Source organism: Cavia porcellus, unplaced genomic scaffold, assembly GCF_034190915.1.
Source record: "Cavia porcellus strain 051 isolate PalLab524CR breed Dunkin Hartley unplaced genomic scaffold, mCavPor4.1 scaffold_8, whole genome shotgun sequence".
Classification (NCBI taxonomy): Eukaryota; Metazoa; Chordata; class Mammalia; order Rodentia; family Caviidae; genus Cavia; species Cavia porcellus.
In genome coordinates, this window is record NW_026947491.1 from 54,467,505 (window position 1) to 54,489,186 (window position 21,682).

The 21,682-nt window shown below is 32.6% G+C and overlaps 1 pseudogene; it reads left to right on the plus strand.

The window, feature by feature from the left end:
* Positions 1–4,823: 4,823 nt before the first annotated feature.
* Positions 4,824–18,802, plus strand: LOC111758606 (lupus La protein-like; annotated as a pseudogene).
* Positions 18,803–21,682: the final 2,880 nt, after the last annotated feature.

Sequence of the window (21,682 nt, forward strand, 5' to 3'; positions counted from 1 at the left end):
TAAAAGATGGTCTTAGTTGTTTCTTCTTACTTTGTTTTATTAACATAATGCCTTCCCCTGTGCTGTGTTCTATAATGCTGATGAACCATAGCACTCAAAAACCCAAATTCTGATTTTCTCACAGCAAATATGATAACAGTGCATATTCTAGATTTTAACAATTTTCTCCCTTCATTTGGAGAACTTTTAATTTGATTTCCAGAAATTATAATCAAAAATAGTCTTTATATTTTGCTTCTCATCCCATTTTTACTTCACTTGTTCTTGTGAGTGCCATTTTTCATTTATTTTTTGGACTTTTCTTAGCAGATTTGTTTTTGATACATTCAGATTGTTCAATTCTCTTTTAAATTTATCTGGATGTAATATTTCTCCTGACTTTTGATGTTGATGATTATTACTCTTGTTAGTTTTTTTTTTCATAAATATCAAAATTTGACCTCATAGCCTCATCTGGGTAGGAAGTTAACAGTTTTCTTCTCTAATATTTAACATTCATTGTCTCGTACTTTGTAGTTTTCTGGATCTCATGTCTCTAGTGATGGAGCCAATGGTGACTTAGCTTATATTGTGCCGTGAAGCCGTGTGCTACATCCCATCCTCTAGAAAGGGACTTGAATAAGGTGAATAACTGTAGTTTTAGGGGCCTCTCTACCATGATCTCCTTACATGTGTGTATGCACACATGTGCACACACACACACAAACACACACACACACACACACACACACACAACACACACACACACACACACACACACACACAACCCAGTTCCATCCATGAGATTTTGTGTGGTCCTCTAACCTGAAGCTACCTTTTTCTCCTGCAGGAAATACATTACTTGCTTTAGCCCTAGGGGCCACGTTGTATTTTATGAGTAGAGCAAAGGCGCTTATCTTGAATTGAGTAGTTTTTTTTAGAGTTGAAGACATTATTACCCTAAAATAAAAAGTTACAATGAACTCATAAGTTACCTATTTGCTATGTTTCATTGTCTACTATACAATTACTGAACATTCTTTCATGTCTTAACAATACATTAGTAAATGTGGTTTCCACTACAGTCTAGTACAGTGAACCTTTTTGACACAAAATAGCAAAGTGGTTAAGGTATTACATGTGCTGTTAGACACCTATCTATCTTTAGAGAGTTATCTTTCTCAAAGTTAGTCATATAAAGTTAACATAATCTGGTTAAGTCTATAAAAATAAATACTTAAGCGTAGTTAGTGAACCCTAAGTAGTAGAGATTTTTTCATTATTTACATACAAGTAATATTCTTTATGCACCCTCTCATTTGTAAACTATAAACTTCCGTTAGAAAAAGATAAAAATATGATATTTAGCTTCAAACTCTTCAGTTTTTACTCTAGGCTTACTGAAAATATGCCTAGAGATTATTTGATTATAACTGCTCAAGCATCATATGCCAAAGCTAGAGGCTGGAAGATTTAAGGTTTCTTTTAATACTTCATGTCGCTTTTCGTGTATGATGGAATACAGGAAGCCTCCTACTTGGCAACACTGACTTTGCCGTGTAGAATATCCTCTTCACCAGTCACTTAACAAGCACCATATTCCTCCTAATGAAGAAAAATTGAAATTTATGGTGCCATAAGAAAAATTGTGCATTTTAAAAGTACAAGCCATTTGATAGTAAAGTAAGTTTTAAAGGCTAAAATGTTGGAAAAAGACAATGTAATAGCAGCATTTCAGTTGTAGGAAAATGAGGCTATGGAAAGATTTATTATTATTTATTATAATGCAGAAAAAGTTATTTATTCTAGGAAAGTTAATAAGCATAGCAGTCTTACTAACTGAAGGTAAATTCATTAACAATATGGGCTTGAATCTTGAATTTATTAGTTAAGTAACTCTGTGACCACGGATATCCCAGTTCATATGTATTGTTATAAAAACACCATAAACAAAGTAATGGATAAATAATAGAAATTCAGTTCTTGATATTCTGCAGGTAAGAAAGTCCAAGATTGAGTCTGTTTGTTTTTTTAAGATAGTAAAATCCAACAAAACAAAACAGAGCAAAACCAATCAAAACAAAAGAGCAAAATTGGTACAGAACTTCAAAGCAGGATACTAGGAAAACAACAATAGCTACCATAGTATATCTTGTTATCTTCACACTGGTTGTCCATTCTATCAGGTATAGCAAAATAAAACCAAAAACAAAACAGAACAAAACCAATCAAAACATATTGAATAAAGCATAACAGTCAGAACAAAGCAAAACAGTGAGAACAATATTGGGTTTCAGGAAATCCATTTTTGTTATATTGCATACTGTCATCCTCCCAAGAGATGTTCAGAACTCTGGTCCCAGGCCTGCAAGATCTAACAACCAATACAAGCATTTAGTTGCTATCCACTCAGCCTCTCCTCTGAACCAGGCAGGAAAATTGATTCTCAGTCAGAAAGCAAGTAGGCTCATAGGAGGTACTGACTTTTCTCTTCCTGGAAGCTGCACAGTTTGCAGGGTTTACCACAAAGCCTGGCTGGCTGGCTTCTTGGATTCTCCAGCATGGCAGATTCTTGGGAAGCACTGACCTTTCTCTCCAAGACTCACTGCCTTACAACGGCTTGCTCTCTCTTCAAGATAACATCAGATTGCAGAAGGACAAAGAAAGGTAAAAAGAACTATCTCAAATGGATTTATAAGATCACTAATCCTATGTAATAACCTCCCTACTTTTTAATATAATGATTTTAGGGGTTTAATTCCAACATAAGAATTTTGGAGGACCACATATATTCAAACCATAGCAAAAGATAAGTCTCTAAATTGTTTTCATCTCCATTTTCAAGGATTTCCTAGGGATAATAATGTCCCCAATTTAGTAACTTTTCTCATAGCTAAAACAAAACACCCAGCACTCAAAATAAAGGAGGAAAGGTTTAGTGTGACTCACAGTTTATAGAAGTTATCTGTTCGTGACAGACTGGCTCCAAGGCAAAGGGGAATCTCACAGGAGAAACAGCTCATGCCAAGCAGAAAGTGACAGCAGTAGCTGGCTTTTTGTCCCTTATATTCTATCCAGGCTACATGCCCTTAGGACAGGTAGCACTCACAATTGGGGTGGACGTTCTCATTTTCCACCTGCAAAACTACACCAAACCAATCACTGGGCTAGCTTAATAATAACACACTCCTAACCTTAGCATCACACAATCTAAATCCCACCTCCTGTGGAAAGCCCCACCAAGACCCCCCAAAGTTTTGGGGAACATAGTCATAACACCTCTTCATCGTGACATTGTTTAGCATTATATAAGTTAAAGGTTATTAAGAACACTAAGAAGAATTAAACTTTATTAACTTTAACTCTAAAAATTTATTTTGTCATTTCTAAAACAATCAGTTAGCAAAACACTTATCTAAACTTTTAGCAGTATTTATTTAGGTGAATACCAGAAAAAGAATATGTTATCCTTCACAAATGATCTAATTCTAGTACATGGGACATAATTTTAACAAACTGAAACACTACATGTAATTCTAGCTAAATTCATTTATAAAATATTTATTAAATGCCTTCTATGTGACAGTTATGGATCTGGAAAATAATTTAAATTCATAGATGAGTAAATATTAGTTTCAGCTTTCAAAACTTTACAGGTTAGTTAGAGAGAGAGGTAATTATACAATAATATAATAAATGTAATACTACAAGTACTGCTACAAAGAAAGGATTTAGAATAGTAAAGGGAAAGTTATTAATTTTCACTATGCAGGTTTTGTAGTTCTGTGATAAAATGGATTTACTGACACTTCTTAAGACAGCTTTTAAAGTCTGAGAGTGATGAGCATGGCATAGCGGGCCGAGTGTGTCAATAGACCTGAGAGAAGTGTAATTGGAAGCAAGGGGCATGTATAATGGTATGAGAGTAAATAAGGAGGGAGTATTGGCTTGAATCTCTGTACTTCACTATGAAGATTAAGAGTTTTTATTTTTTTCAGTTACAATGGGAACTCATTAATGAGAATCTTTTTTTCCTCTTAAAGCAGTAGAAATCCTTATTGAAGTTGCATTTCAGAAACATTTATTTAATTTGAAATCTAGGATAGACTAAAAGAAAGAAAGAGCATAGAGTAGAGAATCAATTACAGAGTTGTTTATACACAAAGTATCAGTGTACACAAAATATAACAAAGGCTCAAACAATATATATATATATATATATGTATATATATATATATATATATATATAAATTCAAAGATTAGTATATATTAGTTTTAGGCTCAAAACTTCACAGTTTAGTTAGGGAGATAGATAATAATTCAATGCACTCATATGTATGTGTATATGAATATAATTTCAAATATATATATATATATATATATATATATATGAAAATGCAGGTGACATATACAGAGGATATTGTGAAATTCAAATCACCAGGATTACTGGTTACCTGCAGCATAGAAAAGAGTAGTCAGATAGTCCCAAATATCTAAACCTTAAAAGTAGTTCTACTATTTTAGAAAAGAGCAGTTAAGAAATGGCAGACGTGAAACTGTATCAATGTTGTCTAAGATAGAGGCATTTGAATTTGAGAAAATTATTCCAACATATGGAATATTTAGAGTTATTTAAAATAGAAGACATTATCAGCATGCAATATCTTTAATAGTTCTCAGAAACTTAGAAGATGGCAGATCCAAATTAATGAGTTAAAAATGCTAACATTGAGAATCAAATAAAAAATGAAACTTACATTCATGAAAATGAATCATTTTGGGAGGAAAATAAAATGATTTGAGTTCAAATAAAAGGAATTAAATCTTGAAGAAAAAGAAGCAGGATGATGTCAGGTGAGTATAGAATTACAAAGCTGAGGACAATACTTACATAAAGTAGAGATTGTCAGTCACTTTCAAAGGTCCAAATGATTTCAGAAAAGGAAAAAATGCAAGACTTGGAAGTTCCTTGCAACTTCTAGGAGCAACCAGAATTTAGAGAAAAAGATCAGTTAACATAAGTTTGAGTGCTAAGTAAATGGTGATGAAATAACTTTAAACTCCATGACTACATATTAAGTTAATACTACCCATGCCTGATTTTCATTCCACTAATATTGTCTTAAAATTTCAATAATTCTAACATCACACACACACACACACACACACACACACACACACACACACACTATCTATATACTCTGTGTGTGTCAGAGCATCCCCATGGATGCAATTAACATAAAGATTCATAATACATGAAGCAAAGGATGTATTTGGTATTTTAAATGGATATGGGTGAATCTCAGAAGTTTGAAGTAGATTTGATGTCAAAAATTAAAAATAAACTTTAAAAATTATAAAATCTGAGACATTGTAGAAAAACAGAAAGAATAAAGAAATTTCAATCTTTTGTGGGAAGCAGTGAATAATTGAGCATATTTTGTGAGTGACTGATAATAAGCCATCACAAGGAAAACAAGAGAAATATGAGATAAATGAGAAATATTCAAATCCTGGTGAGGACGTAACAAAATAAACATCATTATGATTCTTTTGTGACATCTACCTTTATTTGCTTGCTGGGAGGTGAGGAAGATTACAGAAAGGGAATAAAGAATAAACAGTGGGACTGGACCTCCACAAAGTAAAATTAGTCAAAATTTAATCATAAATTGGCTTTAGACGTATAGTAAATTCATCTCCAAGTATTTAACCATTACCGGTATAAAGACAAAAGGGGATAGGACAAAGTGAGACAGAGAAACATGAGAACGTAGACAATAAAATGAGGCCAAAAATTGATTAATCAGTAGTAAAGAAGTATAAAAAGTTAATTATAAGAGTCAGCTCTTCATATGTAGGATGAGGCCAAAGAACTAAAGCTAGAAGAATCTGTTTCAAATGCACTTAGTAATAGGGTGTTGAATCACATTTTCTTTCTGTTCTTTAATTAAAACAATGAGTCAAATCATGCTCTGGATCATTGCAAGCAAATAACATGCAAGTAAAATTCATATCAATTCTCTCTGTAAAGTACATTAAAGATAATTTTATATATATCATAATTACATTATTTACTTCATTTAAAAATAATCTAGATAATCCTGTGCATTTGTAGTTTTTACTTATTTTACTAATTAAAATAATTATTTTGTTTTCATTTGAAATGGGTTGGAATTCAGTACCTTCATAGTGAGCTATACCCTGGGCCTTTTTATTTTCTTTCTTATTAGGATTTTGCTAATATGCCCAGTCTAGGCTCAAAAGTATGATCTCCTTCATCAACCTCACTGAGAGCGGGAATTATAGGATAACTCCATTATTCATTTACTCACTTACCCATTCTTAAATCCATCCAACTATCTAACAAAGTGGCTGTGTAACATATTCAAAGTTCTATAAAGAAAGTTTGTCTGAAATCATATACAACGCAGTTGCAGAGACAATCATAATTACGTGATTGAAATAGAGACAGAATATATAGTTTTCAAAAGAGCTTAGACTGAGAACCTGAGGGAAACATATTTCACAAATTTCATAAAACATATTCCACCTAAGGGAAACATATTTCATAAATAGCACATAACCTGAGGTCTGTAGATGAGAAGGCAACACATGTATTTCTATAGGGTTATCAGCGTGTAAATTACAATAATAAATGATGTGCTTATACAGAGAAGTCTTCAAGGCACAAGCCTGTAAGAGAGAAAGGCCTATTTGAAGTATTTGATTCAAAAATCTAAAAGTAGTCTAATATGATTAAATAAATAGATAAACAAGAAACACTGGTTTTCTTGTAAGCCATATTAAAGTTTTCAACTCTATCCTAGTTTATTTTTTTTTTCTTTTTGAGACAGGGTCTCACTACTTAGTGTAGGCTGATAGTGAACTTGCTTTTGTATCCTAAGATGGTCTCAAACTCATAGCAATATTGTTGTCTCAGCCTCTCAAGTGCAGGCATTACAAGTGTGCACCACTGTGCCTGGCTAAACTTTGTTTTAAAAGCAATTAGGTACATACAATCCACTTTAACAGAAATTGTTATAACTATATTATGTGTAGAGTTCACTCTGACTGCTAGATAGAGAAGTATGTAGACAAGTACAAATAAAGAAAGACCACTTACTATGGTATTGCAGTAGTCTAGAAGATATGATTTAAACAAATGTTAAAAAGGGAGAATCTGATGAATTTATAGGCTATTTAGGAGGTTCAGTTGACCACCAAGATGTCATCACTCTTAGCATGGGAAAGAAGTTGGCAAAGTTGTAGATTTTTGGCACAGCAAGAAGAATAAAACATGTTTCAGAGAATTATTTGTTTTTGAAATACTACACTTGATACTCTTTTGCAACTCCTTGGTGGAAATGTCAAGTAACCAAATGAATATAGAAATCTAGAGAAAAGTGGAGAAGTCTAGGGCCAAGCTATGAATTTCTACCAGTTAGCAGGAAAACTGTAATGCTGCAAACACGATAAGTAATGTAGAAGAAGATCCAGAACATGGTTATGAAAACAAAAGGAAGTCAGATTCATTTTTGTTCAAATTTATTTCATCTTTTCCCAAGTAATAGAGAGTAGTCAAAAATGCCTAACCTTTCTGAGCAGTTGATAACTTGAAAAGTAAAAAATTGACAACTCCAGAGGTGCATAAGTCACTCACTACAAATGTTTAGATTACAGATAGCAGTGAATCAAAGTGAGTAGGAAGTGTGAAAATAGAGACTGAAAAGTTCTTTAGTTTGATCCAGAAGTTTACCTTAAGAAGATGGGAAGAGAGACTCTCATAGCTATTGTAAAGTAGCTGAAACTGGATTTAAACCTTCTGACATACAATGCTGTGATACTTACTACTTTCAGGAATCAATCAGCAGACACAGCACACTGTGATGGAAGATAGAACGAGATATGCAGTATGCTTGTCCTGGGTTTCTGCCTAGAGATTCCTTCTGGACCATGGCAAAGAGATATCAGAAGACAGTCATGAAATTATGGAAGAAATGAAAAGGCAGAGATGAACATTTGGCAATAGAAGGTGATTACATTTCAGGAAAAATTAATAAAAAGACAGCTACATGAGAAAATAGCTAAAGAAATTTACATAGGGCCTTCTTTAAATCTTCTGCTAACTACACAAATACACAGGCAGAAATTACACAGGTTAATGGCGAAAGAATTTTCAGGGAACTTTAACAGAAGCGATTTCCAGAGCTCAGTGACAGTAAAGACCCTACAAAAGACAAATCTCTTAATAGAAAGAAGACTCAGTGGAAATATAAAAAGTGTCATATATTACATTAAAATACAGCTTCTCACCCAGGGATGATTTTATTCTTCCAGAAACCTTTGGATATGTCTGGAGTCATTTGGGTGGTCAAAGCTGGAGGGTTATGAGAAGGGTACTACAAGTATCCACAGATTCTGGCAAATATCTTATAATGCACGAGACAGTCCCCTACAGCAAAGATTTGTTCCCCTAAAGATATCAATAATGTTGAGGTTAGAAACCTTGCTTTAGAATAGGGGCAGTACTACCCTTGAACATAGACAGGGGCATGGAGTATTGCTTTTGGACTGACACCTCCATGTTTGCATTCCCAAATGAAGTCTCTTTCCACTGCATGACAACAGCTGAGGCTGTCAGTGACAGGTAAGGGGAAACCCTTGGGCTATGACCTAAATGTGAAGGGGCTCAGCCCCAGTGTCTTCTTTCATTGCTTTCAGAATTTTCCTGTGCCCGGGATTAACTAGCTGCCACAAAAACTCTCTGGCACTCATATTTATAAAATTGTCAAAATAGTGCATGTTTCTGTTGAGGAAATATGGTGAACTTATTTCTGATATCTGGCATAATATCTTCCCCAATTTTGTGTGAGACTGGATGGTTAAAAATGATACACATTGCTGATTCACTGAGATTCTCATGTCTATGGGACACAACATACGTTCAGTATTCTCTGAAGTGATGACATTCTACCATGGATCCTAGCTTTTGAGAAGCTTGTAAGGCCTGCATATCAAATCTACCACCCTGTGCCACCATCTGTATTCTTCAGCATCAGAGGTAGATACCGTTGACCCTATTCACCCATCAATGCTGGAATTCCAACTAGTCACTCCATCACCTCGACAAGCTAAGTCACACAATCCTCTGGAGGTTGCTATGGCTGTATGCTCCAAAAGTCTTCACATCTTTGCTATGTGATACCAATGGTCTCTCCTGTTTGATCTTTTTAACTATTGTTAATCTATATGGTGATGTTATGCTTTCCTGGTTTGCCCTTTTGTTTTGCTAGACAAACAGCAGTAATTCTTAAGGCAAATTGCATTATTATTATTATTGTTATTATTATTATTATTCCACTTACAAACCTTCCCCTGTTAATGACAATACATGGAGGCTAAAAACCTTCTCAACAATGAAAAAGATGATGTTTTATGAATGAAGGGATTTTAACCCGAAGTTCAAGCGAATAAATATTTAAAAGTTGTGCTTTAAAATAATCATTTGTGCATTTATTCATATTCTGGGTAACACTCAGATTTGTAGTCATTATTTAAGAATAAAAACATCTGAGTAAATGACTGGACATGTCAGTAACATATCAGATAACCAATTTCATGCATGATTCATTTGTGATATTAATTAATTCATTAATAAATAAATGCCATGATGAAACTAAACAGGCAAGGATATCCATAGTCTTTCAGTAGAAATACATTCCATGCTAGCTTATATAGTCTATTAGTTGTGAAGTAGAGGGAAATTCAGAAAAGCATTTGAAGAAATACTGACTGAAAACTTTCTTAAGTTGATAAAACTATACCCAACAGAGCCACACAAAGCAATCTTCCATTAAGCATTTCATATTCAGATTGATGAAAACAAGTGGTAGAAAAAATATCTGGAAGCAGCCAAAGAAAAACTATATATTTTTGTGTAGTAGGGCAAAAAGAATACCCATCTCATGAGTAACTGGCAAGCTAAGAATACTGGATTAATATTATTTATGTGCTGGAGAAAGTGACACATCTAGAATTTTTATCCACTGCAAAAACTCTTCACAAATTAAAGTGAATAACATTTTTTTCTGAAAAAGTAAAAGCTGAGTAAATATGTCACCAGCAAAACTGAACTACAAAAATTTTGTTATTTAATTAAAAGAAAAAGGGTAAGCAGACAAAGTGATTAATTATTTAAGTCACATACTTTCCTTTCTATGCTTGCTTTCAGTAAGTGGAAAGTCAACATCAACTCTGTCATCACAAGTGTGATGTGTAATGTTTCATATTGAAACTCACTCTTTGCAAATGTGTCTCTAAACTAATTGGCAGATTGCAGCTTAGTAAACATAGCATAAATGCAGTTGGCACAAGATAATTGTGCTCAAGAATGAATTCATATTTTACAAATTTCCAAATTAATTTATTTCCAATTCTCATTTTAAAAATATTATCAAAGAGATTGACTTTAAAATTCAGTTTAATTTCAAGCATATATGCTTTATTTCATCACTTGGACATTTTTACTACTTTCTGTTTATATTTACCCACATTTAATTTACTTTGGTAAAACTGGTATAAAACCAATTGTTTTAAGGAAAACAATTAATATATGATTTCTCCGTATTTTAAGTTTACTTGAAGAATATTTTCAACATTATCTACTGGACCATACTTAACCTCCTGGACCATATTTAACCTCCAGGGGACTTAATTAAACATTGAAGACTAAGATTTAAAATATTTCAAAATGCAATTTAAACTCTATTTTTCACATATTAGCAAAAATACATAAGCCAATTTGTTGAATATACAACCACCATTTATTTTAAATAAATTTTCACTAAATAATATATATACCCCATATATATATATACATACATATTCTTATATATATTCATACATATATAATATATATTGTATATATTATCTGTTTCATCCATATATATATCATCTGCAACAGAAATGGAAAGTCCATTCTAGGAAGGAAATAATTATTCTATTTCACTAAAAAACCAGGTTGAAATCTACTTTTCATATTTTCATTCATCAAATTCAAGATCACTTTTATCTAAAATATATTAGATTGTGTGCACATCACTTGGCTATAATGAGTAAAACATAGATCATTTCAATCATTGAAAAGTTCTCACAGGAAGATTTTACTGTCAGCTCAGATGGAAGTAGCTTAACCTGACAAATATTTCTTTGAACTGAGTCTTTCCACCAAGGTAGATTTATAAATTCAGGAAATTTTTACATATGTACTCAGATTACTGAAAGACTTTTTGACATTGTCTTGTGTTGCTTTAAATAAAGATTTCCTGAAATTCAGGAAGATTTTATTACGAAAAAGTCTGACATAAAAAATAAACCTTGAAATGTAGATATTGTTCTCTTTGTTTCTATTCAGCTGAGCATATATTAGTCTTGGTAAACTATGAAGGTTATTAGAGATGGTCTTTTCTACCTTGTGGCCTAGTAATTTATTTGTTGTTGTAGCAACAAATGTTGGTAATACTTTGCATATGTCTGTAAAAAGGTTATTTGGCCCCAGAATAAAAACAAAATATTTCAGATGACTCTAAGAACAACAGAAAATAATGCATATGTACACCTCTTGCCCTTGAATATACATGTTCCTTATACACAGACAAAACACATAACCTGAAGCATTAAAGCATTAAGAGTGAAGAATATCAGGTATATCATGTATATAAACCATCTTAAAATCAAAGTCAGAGAGAGAATGAGGCATAGACCCTGTAAGTGAAGATCAAAAGTACTTATGAACAATGACATGAGTCTGCAAAACATTTAGATCCATCTTAACAGACATCCTTTCTCACACTGATAAAAGCATATCCAGCATTGCTACTGACATTTCCATTGATATATTATTAGCAGCATCCATCAATCCACAAAGTGCATTGAGTTATCAGCGAACTTTGACAGTCTTCTGATTACACTGAGGCCCGAATCTCTCTGCTTTTCTCCCTTCCCTTCCCGCTTCCATCTCTAGCCAATTTTATCTCAGCATTTTGCTTCCTTGCATTCCGCAACTACAAAATATATTTTTATGTTTCCTGCAATTTGAAGTAAATGCTTTATATATTAAGCTTCAGAAGGAAGAAAATATGAAAATGTAAATATGAAAGCTTCTATAAAATGTAATAATTTCTTGCATTTTACCCAAAATCTAAATTTCATCAAATAAATCATCATTTAATATAAAGGAGACAATTGTCTCATATTCCCTAATTCAGGATATGGTCTTGCTAAATACTTTTTCTATTTTTATAGATATTTTACCATTTAACTTCACAATATTAAAAAGTCACCAATTTTGTCTAAATATGCCTTAACACTGAATGGAAAAATAACCAGATTTTCCTAAAATTGAGTTATTGATTAAAATCCACTACATAACATTACAAACCTACTGCAAATATAGTTAAAACTACATTAATCATTGAACAATAGGATAATTTTCTAAACTAGACTGATTTTAGTACATGCCATTTGAGGAGTTTCTCCTACAAGGTACCTCTTTAAAACAGACTAGCGAAACTGAATAGAGCCAAAATCAGAGGTTTCCTCACAAAAGATTTATAATATATTAACAAATGCTTAACAGATTTAAAATGAAAATTTGCAAAAATATATTTTTGTGTTTACATGCATTTCCATTGATTACAGGAGTGTATAATAGTAATCAGTATGAAAATGATAGCAGATATTCTTTACTAAATACTTAGTATGTACTTGGACTATGCCATGATTTTATGAATATTTTCTACCTAATCTTCACAAAGACATATAAAATAAATAGTAGTTTTTCAAGGTAGAGTCTCACTATGTAGTTCAGACTGGTGTTGAACTTATAGCAATCAGTCTGCTTCAGCCTCCTAAGAGCTGGAATTAAAGGCATGTACCACCACTCCTCCCAAGAGTATTATTATGTTCATTTACACAACATAAGCTACAGTTCATAAAAGCAAAGGAAGTTTCCCTTTCAGATGAAGAATATATGAAAAATATTTGAGAGATAATTAATAGACTTATCTATCTAAAATAAATTTCTATATTGCAACTATCAGTAAGAAATGGGAGTTGGCAAACATTGAACATAATGGTTTTTGAGAGTCATAGTAAGATATCTGGAGAGAATGTAAAACTAGTGTCATATTTAACAGCTTGAATTTTAGAATCAGATAAGAATTCAGTATCATTTTTATTACTTTCCAATTAAATGATGTTGGGCAAATTTCCCCATAAAATAAATCTACTACTTCATAGGATCACAGTAAAGCTTAAATGAGAAGAAACGGTGTATGGCTGAAACAATCTGGTCCATGTTCAATAACTTTTAGGCATCAGTTGTAATTCTATAGGTAAAATGTTTTCATAGGAGGCAAGTATAAACTATTTCTCTGCTGTAAATATTAAGTTTTAGAAGCATTTGAGGAAGTATAAAGTTAACTATTTATCTATTGTGAATATTAAGTTTTAAGTTATATATTTTATTCAAAAATTAATTTATAATTAAATCATGTTTACTATATAAGTTCCTCTTCTTAAATGGCCTGTACTGACAGTCAAATCAAATATGGCAATATAGTACAATGATATGAAGTAGAATGAAATGGAAAAATCACTTGTGAAATGTCTGCTAGTCTTAGTGCCTATAAGATTTCTGGGTCTCAAATTTAAATAAACCTAGTTTTCAAATTTTCCAATGCTGTTTAAAAAAATATCAGACCCATGCAACTTCAGGGTAGAAGATGCTTATTTGGACTAGGGTTTTAGTTTTGAGACATTCCAGAGGTTCAGTCCACAGCTGACTGGCTCTAAGGCAGAAACACTGTGGCAAAAGAGCAGAACAGAAGAGAAGTTATTCAGTTCATGGAGACCAGAAAGCCAACCACAGGATAGGAATGCCAGTGAGAAACATATCCACTTCCCATTGGGCCCTATTCATGGAATAGTCAGGTGGGTCAATTCACGGATAAATATACCATTCCCACTATCTAATCATCTCTCCAGGCATCTCTTGAACCAGTCAAGTTAACAGTCAAACTCAGTCACCACATATAACCCATTGTCAACTTGACTTGCAAGCAATCTCCTTAAAATATATTTAATCTACAAAATTATAAATAAGATTATAACATGCAACTATCCTGCAAATGGCCAAAGACACACTAGTCCCTTCCACAAAGTTATAAGTTTCAACATTACTAAAAAGTCCAAATCAAAGTCTTCTGTGACACTGAAGTCAAACCCCTAATTATGAACCCCATAAAAATCATAAAGAAGTTACATGCATCCAAGATACAGTAACATGGAATAAACATTACCTTTCAAAAAGGGAGGAATAGGGTAATACCCAAGAATCAGATCAAAGCAAGACCAAGTCTTATCAGGGTGAACATTAATTCAATAGCTCCATGTTCAGGATCCATGGTACATAGTACTAAGATATGAGTGGCATGCTGGCTACAGCCCCCTCACTCACAGTCTTAGATTGGCTTCACTTACTTCCTGTAATTTTCATTGGCAGATGATCAATACTTCTTGTATCTCCAATATCGTGGGTAATCCTCTGTACCTTCTTCTTCATTCTAATATCTTCATATTCTACCCTCTGGGAGATTTATCGCCTAGCCTCCCAGGTCCTCCTTTGAAATCTAAATCAAAGTGCTATGATGCATAACTTTTGTATTCTGCATACCTCAAAAACTACCATCATGAAAACTGCCAAAATTTGCTACCAACTCAAGAATTAGCTGGGCCTTTGTGAACCATGAATGCAGTGGCCTCTGAGTGTCAAGATGGCTGAGCATGATAAAATGAGTCGAATAGAACCACTTTATAGGAATCCTTTCTGGAGCCAACGGCCCAGGAACTCTCATCTCAAATGAAAGATCAGCACCATTGCACCCTTCTGTCTGCAGTGAGGGAGATTTTTCTGGCACCTAAGTTTCCCTTAAAGAATCTTTCTTCTTATCCTAATTCAAAGTAATTGGTTGTTTTTAAGGCCATCGGTCTTCTTAAAAACTACAGCGGCTTTGTTGTGATCACAACTTTACTTGTGATCCTTTTGAAAGTCAAAATGTTTAAGTTTTAAAAACCTTTCTGCTCTGCTTTTTATCCTTGATTCTCACTATAAATCTGGCTACAAGTAGCCAGCAGTACCCATGTAAGAGCCTAAATGTTGGGTTGCATGAAATTTCCTTCTCAGATTAGTCCAAAATCTTTCAATTCAATTTTATATAAAGTTTTAAACTATAAACAGTAGGGGAATTGTTGTCAAAATATAGCACACATGGTCTCTAAGTCCAATTCCCAAAAGGGTCCTCATTTCCAACTGAAACCTCTTAAAACCAACTGAATCTGGCTTAAATTTTCTGTATTGTTATCAGCATTCTGGTTTCTGATATTTGATGAGAATTAGTCATAAAGCTCTGCTTAAAACATTCCAGGCTTCTCTAGTTCACATCTTCGAATGCTCCTAAACACCTTTTTCAAAAACAGTTCTGAAGGCTTTTAAACTACGCAGATAGATATAGGTCACAGTTATATCAGTTCTCAGTAACAAGTTTTTGCATTGGTCAGCTTTCTAGGTACTAGGAAAATATACCAGACACCTGCAGTTTAAAGGAGTGCAAGATTATTTATCTTATAAATTCAAAGTGTTCAATCCACAGTTATCTGACTTCAAGACAGGACCACCATAGGAAGTGAAGGAAGTCACAGGAGGAAAGTTTCAGAAAAAGATGTATCCTCCAACAGCATGCCCCACTGATCCATCTCCAACTGGACAGCACATTCTGATATGAATATTAGTGAGTTATTCCACTGGAAAATATAGAACCTCCATGATTCAATCACTTTGCCAGACTCTCTTACTCACTTAAATTGACGAGTATACTTAAATGTCAGTGATTTTTACAATTAAACTTTTATCCCAACTTATCAAATGGTTTGACTTCATCTGTAACATTTCTGCCAACTAGATATAGAACACATATTTAATAAACTCTGCTGATAAAAATTACCTCTTAAAATAGATCATTCTTCCTGGGTTTGATAGTGCCCATCTATAATTTCAGCTACTTGGAAAGCTGAAACAGGAAGACTACATATTTGAGGCAGCCTGAGAAATTTATTATTATGCTGCCTCAAAAAAAAATTTTTAAAGACTGAGGATGTTGTCTCAGTGTAAGAGCATTTGCCTAGCATGTATGACTGAGTACCAGTTAAATCTCCAGCACAAAAAAAAAATCTCTCTGCTATTTAAATCAAACCCTTCATTCTAATCATCTAAAAATCTCATATTTATCAGATGATTTTAATATTATGCTCCAAATCTATGAAATCTGACCCCATTTCCTCAAAGTTCTTTTAATAATCTATTTCCTTCAATCTTAAATTTTGTATCAAGTCCATTAATTCATTCAATTATCAGTAAAATGAGAACTTTAATCTTCTCACTATCCTTTTCTTCTCTAAATAAGCTGTGATCTTTCATCCCATTTTAAAGAGTGGTGCTCACTATGCCTATTTAATTTAAATTTAATGTGGTACAGGAAAGTTGAATACTTATGAGCATACAATGCTGTGGCAGAGATGTGCTCAAAGTGCTAGAGAGAAAAGTATCTTCTCTGCCAGAGGAAAAATGACTTCTTGAAAGCAGAGTGACTAAGATCCCCCACACTGTAAGAGACCCACCACAGTGTAAAATTTAACCTTGAATTCTTAGTAAATTATGACTTAGAATAAATTAGCCTCACTCCACATATTTCAATGAACAGAGTTAGAAGAACAAGCACATCATGTTACAGGAAACCTGTGAATGAACACAAAGGAACTGAATGACAATAGAGTTCATGAAGAACAAACTGGACAAGCCAATGAGAATTGATTTGCATAATATTCTAATAGCATTTCAGTTCCATAAAATGATTTGCTATTATGACCCTTGATACCACTAAAACCCCTGATTTATTTTGTTCACATTTGTTTCAACCATTAAGCCATGTTTTACTAGCTTGAATCTAAGCACTTAATTCATTAGATCCACAGGCATGTTATCAACCAACCATATTATAATTTTTCTTTCATAGTTTATCATATGATTTTCTTATTCCTCTAATTTCTAATAATCCTCAGTTTTGTTCAACCTACACTAATACAGTGTAAGTGTTTAGTGAATATAGTGTTTAGTGAATATATAATACAACTTACACTAATACAGTGTAAGTGCAAGTGTTTAGTGAATATAGCACAGTACTTGAAACTCTGGCTATGGAATCACTTACTGCAGAAAAAAATTAAAGTGTACCCTAGATCTAAATATGAGTCTTAATGTTATAACACTTTTAAAGAAAAATATGGAGGAAAAAATCTTTGTGATCTTTGGCTAGGCAATCGCTTATATGTAAGATTTCACCAAAATTCAGAGTTTTGATTTTCAAAAACCATACACATAAGCCACTGATTAGAAGAAAATAAATCCAAAAAATCATATACAGTAAGCTGATAGAGATCTAATATCAAGAACATGTAAAGACGAAACAAAATAAATTAAAAATCATAAAACCTAGTTAGGCCAGCAGCGCTAAGAAGTAGGCAGGCATATGAGACCAGAGTGTTAAAGAATAGCTAAATAGTTGAAAATGGTAATACCATAATGAAATGGCCTTTCTGGGGGCCAAAATCTGTCATCAAATGGAGTACTAGTTGGGAGACTTCTACTTGTCCTGGTGGGACACATTTAAAGACACAAATCAAATTGGACGAAGGCTGAGTACCCTTGGAAATAATGATAAAATTCCACAGGATAACCCAGTGAAGAACAGGCTTTAATGTAAAGGTGAAAATATAAAGTAAATGTAAAGCAGATTTCATGAAAATTACTGAAGGTTTAACTAAAATGAGAAGATGTCAAAAAAAGACCCTCCCTGAAATGATTGTTGAAGATAAAAATGATTTTTTTTGTCTTTTTCGTTTTTATTGGTACCAGGGATCGAAATCACGACTGCACACTTGCAAGGCAGGTGCTTATGCCACTGAGCTAAATCACCAGCCCCTGAAGATAAAAATGATACGAAACATAGATCTGTTTATAGTAAAGGTATCCCAACTTATGTAACTCTCAATGACATCATAGAATGGCTAGAAAATAAAGAACAAGTACTAACCATCAGGTGAAAAAAAAAATGAGAGATAAATATTTGCTACATTTGATAGTACTGAGTTGATAAGAAGTTTGTAGGAACTCCAAGCCAGAAGTACAAAGAACAGACCTGCTGATACTTTCTGATGAAGATTGTTTTACCAACAAAGATTCATAAGGAAAGCAAAATAAACCAGAAGCTAAAGTAAAAGCTAAATAGTAGCAAGAAGGAAAACAATTTAGCAGAAGATGTCAAAATGAAATCTCTAGAAGAAAACATTGGATACTTGTAGAAATTTTGGATGACTTAGATGATCAAATGTGTAGAGAACATTTAGACATCATTTTTCCATATCAGGATAAAATAAAATGGAAAGACTGTCATGGAATCAAAAGGGGAAATAATTCTATTTCAATAAAAAGTCAATAAAGCGTTAGAAGACAAACAATGGCAGCCAACAAATAAGAAATAAAGAAGTGATACGAGAATTACTGGAAGAAGAACTGAGCAAAGAAGCTTTTAAAAAAATTCTAGATTTAAACAAGTACAAAACACAAGGTTTCAGATTTAAAGGAAACAATGTTACCCGGCTGGATCTGCTAAAGAAAAGTAGCTTCAAGGCCAGAAAACAAAATTAGATAGTGGTGAAGAATGTGGAAAAATGGTGCGGCTGAGTCAATGAATAAAGCAAGAGGAGAAACAAAGAAGAACCTGCATCAAAAGAGCAAAACATCAGGTTATTTGGTGGTGAAGCACTAGGTTGCTGAAACAGTCATGCTTTGACCTGTATTGTTATGTTATGTCCTCTTTTATCTCAATCTCTCCCTTATTCATTAAAAAATTATTTAGTTATTTTTTATGGTTTTTTTAATTAAGGGGAAAAATTTTAAAAATTAGCAGGATATATAATAATAACTTTTTTGATTTCTATTAACTTGTTTTGAAGTCCCACTATCTTGTTTTGACTGATTAGACTCTGTTCCATTCTGTATGATAGTATCAAGTTTGAGGGTATAGGCAACTACTTTGAAGGCAATAAGATTCACTGAGAATGCCCATTCTGGTTTGACTATTATCTCCTTTGGAAGTCCTGTAATGTTTACAATGTTTAAGTTTTATTGGTCTTGTTCTCTACTGTTTTGTTCAACTTTTTAATACCTGATGAGATAGACAATTCTTTTTAAGGAAGCAAGAGACACTATGGTAACCATTGTTGATAACCTTGTACTCTGTTTTTACATCATGTGCTATGTCTATCCTTGGTTTTGGCTGACAGCTTTGTTTTGCCATATTTGACTTTATTCTCTTTTAAAAAAAAGTAATAAGAACTAAGGAGTAATAAAACCCAAAATGTGTAAATTTTGTTGTAAAAAAGAGAAGGAAAAAGAGTGCTCTAAAGGATACAACTGCAATTGTGTTTAGGGGTGTTAAATAGCTGACCATATTAATGTTTGCGGTTGGACCATTGAACACAACTGTTTGCAGTCTCTCTGTTTGAATGTTCACATTGTATGCTTTGATACTGTGACTTGAGCAACTATCTCTAAGATGTTAATGTATAATCTTTTAACTGGTGATTTCTTACTTTTTTTTTTCTTTTTTTGTAGTTCTGTATTACTTGTACCCTTACACCACTTTGTTTTGTTTTTCTTTTTCTCTTTTTCCTTTTAAATAAAATTTAAAAAAAAAAAGAACAAAACATGGTGATGGAAATAGTCAAACAATAAACATTTTTTATTCAATAATTTTAAACTGCTTTTTGTTTTATGAGGCTTTTGATACAAAAACTGAATTAGGTTCGCTTCACTGTTCTCCTGTAAAAAAAATTGTCAACCTTTGTCTTTGTTATTTTAACTTGTCTTTTGGTTATGATTGTTATCTAGACACGTTTTTAAGATCATTCAGGTCATTCAAATATCTAAAGGAATATTCTTCCACAGAAGCACTTTTGTAATAGGAGACTGCATTTGAATAAAATAATAAAACACTATAAAAAGTAAAAGAACTGTAAAATCTAAAAAAGCAAACAAAATATTCTTTGATAGGAAGACTAACCAATAAGAAACATATGATATACAATCACTGGGCCTGACTCAAAAGAATTAGTTATTAGGGAAGTGTGAATCAAAACTACTTGACATAACACTATATTCCTGTTGAATAGTTAGAATGACCATATCAGAATTCACTGAGAATGTAGGCTATCTGAAATACTCATACACTACTGGTCCAAACAAAAAATGGTAAAACCACTTTGAAAAATAATTTAGCAGTCATTTAGAAATCAAATATATAATTTAATTATTTTCTATTGCACTTAGGTATTGATCCAAAAGAAACAAAAGACCATGCCCATACATTTATTGTGTTTACTAAAACGATCATTATCAATAAAAACTAGACATCCAAAATAAACAAATAAATCATTCTATATTCACAAAGTAGAGTATCATTTTAAACAAACGAATTAACAATTGTAAATACATAGGTAAATATTCAAATATTCATGCTACCTGAAAAAATTCTACAAGATGAAAAAGTATATTCTTAATTCCATTTAAGTAAAAGTTTATAAATTAATCTGTAAATTACAGCAAGCATTTTGCAGGTGAAAGGGGGCAGAAAAAGACAAGCAGGAGGAATTATAAAATGACAAAAATAAATTTAAAAGATGAAAGATTAATTTTGTGATTGTTGTGAGGGGTGCAGAAGTACAAAACATACTTCAAAATGATCAAGTTGTATGCATAGCTATGTGAACTGTGCTCCAGTAAGAATATTTGAAAAGAATATCAAATTTTTGTATCAGTTTGAATGTAGCCTCCAGTAGTTGTCTGGATGATAAGGTGTCCTCTATCCCTAGACCCTGTCTCTGTGTGAATTATAGCACATACTAATGAAAAAAAATATATTTTTCATTTTTAAGAACCCAGAACAAAAGGATCCTAAAAAGAATTGCAAGCATCTCATCCAACCTGGAAATAAGAACTCTAATAGGAGTCCTGTTCAATCGGAAGAAGGAAAAAAAAAACTGAAATAACACTAAGAAATCAGTTATTGTAAATAGCACAGAAACTCTTTGGATACCTGAGTTTAAATCATTTTCTTGCAAATATTTATTATATGTCTCACCAATAAGCATTTGAATATTGTCTGTACATTGCTTAGCATAATTTCCAGCACATAACTCTGCTCAGTGAATGCTAGGAAAATAAATGAATGAATGAAAAATTGCTAACATCATGTATACTAGACAGTGAAAACTTATAATAGGAGGACATTAAGAATTATTCATCAAAAATAATTGTAAAAGTGATTGAATATAACGCAAACAACCTTGTTTATTCTTATTTCTCTTTTGTATTCAGATCACTATATCCAAATTATCTCTAACTTCTAAACTAAATGTATTGAAAAGGCATTATTGTCTTTAAAAATAAAGCTTGCAATTAAAGGGTTAAGTGGTTTGTATAAGCTAATTTTACAAGTAAGTGGTGGACTTGGGATTTCTGGTGAAA